Here is a 4,267-nt window from a genome sequence, read left to right on the forward strand (position 1 = left end):
GCGCGACTATTCCCCGTCCCGCAACCCCCAGGAGGTGGAGGCGCGGTAGTCCCCGCGGGACCCCGCGCCGCCTGTTCGGAGACCCTCCTACAAATGCACTGCTGTAAACTTTTCTACGTGGACGTTTCTAGAACCTAAGCACAGCGCCGTCAGCCCTGGGGTGACACTCGCTTTCCGCTCAAAGCCTGCGGAGTCGGGGGGGTTCATCCACAGCCTTGCTGGGGGTGAGCTTTTGTTTTCCGAGCTCGAGGTTAGGCCACTGGAAGAGAATAAGAGTTTGTACATCTTTTCCCACAGGTGAGAAGCGTTTTTAATAGATTTGTATTTTTTTCAATTTTGTGCTCTTTAGACATTTAAAACAAGAAACTTTTGCTTTTTTATCTTCAGTTCGGATTTGCAATGTAAAGGCCTCAGATTCCTCTCTAGAGCCCCAGGATCTTTTTGTCTTATTTATGGAGAAAACACGGTCATTTTGTCCAGCGCACTGTGAGGCCCCACTTCAGGCCGGCCCTGGCCCTCCCTTGGTACTTGGAACCGAAGTTACAGATATATATTAAAATAATAATAATGTACAAAACTTTTTTTGCCTTATTATGCAGAAGTGTTAAGAGGATTTCCTTTTCAGTTTGTTTTTAAAAAAAGAAATATGTAAATAGTCTGTTAATATAAATATATGGCGTTATTAAATTCTTAACCTGGGTAGACTTTATAAAAAAAATTTCTAGAAACCTCTCTGGTTATTTGTTTAACATGGTCACTCACAAAAACAAAAAAACAAACCTCGCTGTCAGTTGGAAACGCCCGAAAGTTTAACTGCAGCACCGACCCTTCAACTATGCAAGCGCCCCGCGGGGGGGCCTGGCCGCTCCGGGGAACGCGGTTCCGAGCGGTCACGCGGGGCTCCGGGTCCCCGGCCCCGGGGCCCCGCCCTTCCGGGGACTGGCCGGCTCTGGCCACAGGACACTTCTGTGGACCCTGGTTTCGATTGTGCAGTGTTCTCGGAATCTGTACCTGACAAGCAGACTTTTAGGAGTGAAGAGTCTAAAGGTTCATCACAAAAAGAAACGGTAACTTCTGTTTTCTCTCCTGCGCAGAGGCCGTCAGCAGACATTTCTCGGCGTGGCCCTACCCCGGCCGAGGCCTTGGCATGATTTCCTTTTGCTTTCGGTTTTGCTTTCATAACCGCCCGAATGTCACCTCGTCCTGCCCGCAGCACCCTTTTCTGTTCCCTGATGGCCACACCTATGTCCACTGCACTTTTGAACCTTGTCGGTTCGACCAGTTCTGTATTTTCAACCCCCGTTTCCACTGTGGACTCTGGTTGCTTTAAACATTCAGTTCTCGTGTCAATCAATGAAGATAAATACAGTCTTGATTTCGGATCACAAGGTGGTCGGGTGTTTTGTGCGGCCTTGTGGAAGGCAGGGGTTTGCCCCCCCGCGGTTGCTGGTCACCCCTGCCTAGGGGCGGCCCACGGGCTTCTCGTCCTTCCCACCTCCAGCTTCGCCCGGATGGGCTCCCCCGGGGCTGCTCTGCTGCGGGAGCCCCTCCCGGCCTTTGCCTGCGGCCCGCGCCTTGTCCCGGCCCCGGCCCATCTGCCGCCCAGTCTTCTCTGCGAACTGGGCAGAGGCTCGCGTCCGTGGAGGGCCGGCCCTGTTGCGCTACCCTAGCGCCAGTCAGAGCCAGGTGACCCTTCCGCGGAGAAATGAGGGCTCAGGGAAGGAGGGGGCAGAGGCAGGACTGGCCACCCCGCTCTCTTCTGGAGAAGGGCACGGGGCCATTACCTCTGCCCTGGCCTGGAAGTGGGGGCCCCGACAGAGCGCCCTGAATGGATTTGCCTTGTTGGGTGAGCAGCCGGGACCGGAACTGCTCTGAACCTAAGAAGGGCCCCCCGCATGGAGAGTTGGGGGTGCCTCACACACGGAGCCCACTGTGCCCAGTGGCCTGGGCTAAACACCACACCGATGCCAAGGCCGAGCAGGGCAGCCCGCCAGCCCCAGGGCTCTGGCCTCCTCACGGGTGTAGTCGGAGCGTGAGTGCATTTCAGGCTCTTCCCTTGACTAGGACCACGTGCGAGTCCAGGGATAGCACATAAAGGAATAAAACACGTGCCCTAGAAGCCAAAGGACACAGTCTGCACTGAGCCATACGTAGGCTGAGGGGAGGAGGGCAGTACTCTTCACCCCGTCCCAGGTAAGGGCCCCGGATGGAATGGCACCCGTGGGAGAAAGTTGGTGTCTGCACTGGGGCACCATGTTCCATCCCTGAGGGAGGTCATTTTCAAGGGGTCACTTTCTCTAAGGGAGTGTTATCCTGGAGGAGGGTTATCATGATGGAGCATAATCCACAGTGCAATTCTCCCTGGGAGCACTCCCCACCAAAGGCCGTAACCCTTTGCCCCACAAGGGACGGTCATCTGTAATGCAGCACCAGAGTCCAGGGACCCAGGGTCTACACTGGAGCATCACTCCCTAGGAAGTGTTTTTAAAATAAAAATAAATGGTTGTAGGGGCACCTGGGTGGCTCAGTCAGTTAAGCGTCCGACTTCGGCTCAGGTCATGATCTCGTGGTCCATGGGCTTGAGACCCACGTCGGGCTCTGTGCTGACAGCTCAGAGCCTGAAGCTGCTTCGGATTCTGTGTCTCCTCTCTCTGACCCTCCTCTGCTCATGCTGTCTCTCTCTCTCTCAAATAAATAAAACATTAAAGAAGCAACATCAGTTTCTTAAATGGTTGTCAGATAAACATTTTATATAAAAGTTAAGAGTTTATAAAATTTGTAAAATCTCCTAGAAGGTAAAAAAAAAAAAAAAAGAGTTGAAAAATTGAGGTGAAATAAAGACACAGAGGCTTTCTCAGGAAGCCATCAACCAACTCTTAGAATTTTCAGGAAAAAAGGTCTAACACAGGTGGGGGGCATTTGAAAGAAGTGATGTGAAGAACACCCCAGTCAAAGGCCGGTCAAGAATAAAGTCATCTTCAGACATGCTTTTATTCCCTGTGTCTTTTCTTTGGAGGCTACTAGAGGAAAAATTCAGGTGAAGTAAGGCTGTCAACCAACAGAAAGGACCCACGTGGTGGGGGGGACCCAGAATGACTGCACGGCAGTTGCGGGGGCACTCCGCCCTGCGCCGGTCTCAGGGAAACTGCCGGGAGCACTTTGCTCTCCTTGTTGGCTCGTCTCTGCATGTGAACTTTAGGGTTAGCTTCTCTGGTTTTTGCTCACTTTTTTCTTGTGACCTTTATATTGGAATAGCACTGGATTCACAGGTTAATTTGGGGGAAGAAAGGGCATATTTACAATATTGATTCTTCCCAATCCACTATCCAACTCGCTAATTTATCTGGGTTTCTTTTTCTGCTGTTTGGTAAAGGTTTTTTTTTTTTTTAAATGTTTTATTTATTTCTAGGAGACAGAGAGGGAGACAGCGTGAGCAGGGGAGGGTCAGAGAGAGAGGGAGTCACAGACCGAAACAGGCTCCAGGCTCTGAGCCGGCAGTCAGCACAGAGCCCGACGCGGGGCTCGAACCCACGAACCGCGAGATCATGACCTGAGCGAAAGTCAGACGCTTAACCGACTAAGCCACCCAGGCGCCCCTGTTTGGTAAAGGTTTTAATTCCCCATCTAAGTCTCGCGGCTCCTTGTTACATGCATTCCTGTGTGTTTTAGGCTTTTGATAAAGTTGGGGTTTGCCTGTTCTTCGCGATTGCACAGAACGGCTTCTGGCCACATAGGTTTGTGGTACACCCTGCTGCGACCGACCCCAGCACTAGCTCCCAGCCTTCCGCGTCATGGTGACTGTACTCCCGGCCCTTCGCTACCAGGGGCAGGACTCCCTCCGGTCAGTGCATTTGCCGTGGAAACGGGCATTTCACTGCCGGTGTGGGTCCCCTGCCGGCAGCCAGGGCTGTTTCCAAGGGTGGCCACTCTGGGTGAGGAGAACGCAGCCCGGAGTCGGCTGAGCCACGCTGGGCATGCAGCATGGCCAGGAAGTGACCTTGGCCGTTAGGAGCCCCTGAGACTGGGGTTTCCGTCACGGTGGCACCTAGCCTGCATTTCCCGGTTCCTAACCCTCCTACCAGTTCCGCCAGTTTTCAGGTGCTTTTCTTGCTTTCCAGGAGAGGTCATCTTCGGACAGTCCTGTGTCTGCCGCTCGCTGTGTGGGCCATGCCGCTGGGTGAGCCAGAGCCCCCGGGACGGCCCTGGCAGCACCCAGCACCCAGGGACCTTCTTGTTCTTCGCCGGGGATGACTCAGGCTTCACAGTG

At 53.3% G+C, this 4,267-nt stretch overlaps 1 long non-coding RNA gene across 1 annotated transcript; it reads left to right on the forward strand.

The window, feature by feature from the left end:
* Positions 1-6: 6 nt before the first annotated feature.
* On the forward strand, positions 7-1,388 carry LOC144231166 (uncharacterized). The gene is made up of 2 exons (XR_013334997.1): positions 7-297; positions 388-1,388. It is a non-coding gene; the product is annotated as an uncharacterized LOC144231166 (long non-coding RNA).
* The last annotated feature ends 2,879 nt before the right edge of the window (positions 1,389-4,267 follow it).

The sequence above is a fragment of the Crocuta crocuta genome, unplaced genomic scaffold, assembly GCF_008692635.1.
Source record: "Crocuta crocuta isolate KB4526 unplaced genomic scaffold, BGI_CrCroc_1.0 scaffold114, whole genome shotgun sequence".
Lineage (NCBI taxonomy): Eukaryota > Metazoa > Chordata > Mammalia > Carnivora > Hyaenidae > Crocuta > Crocuta crocuta.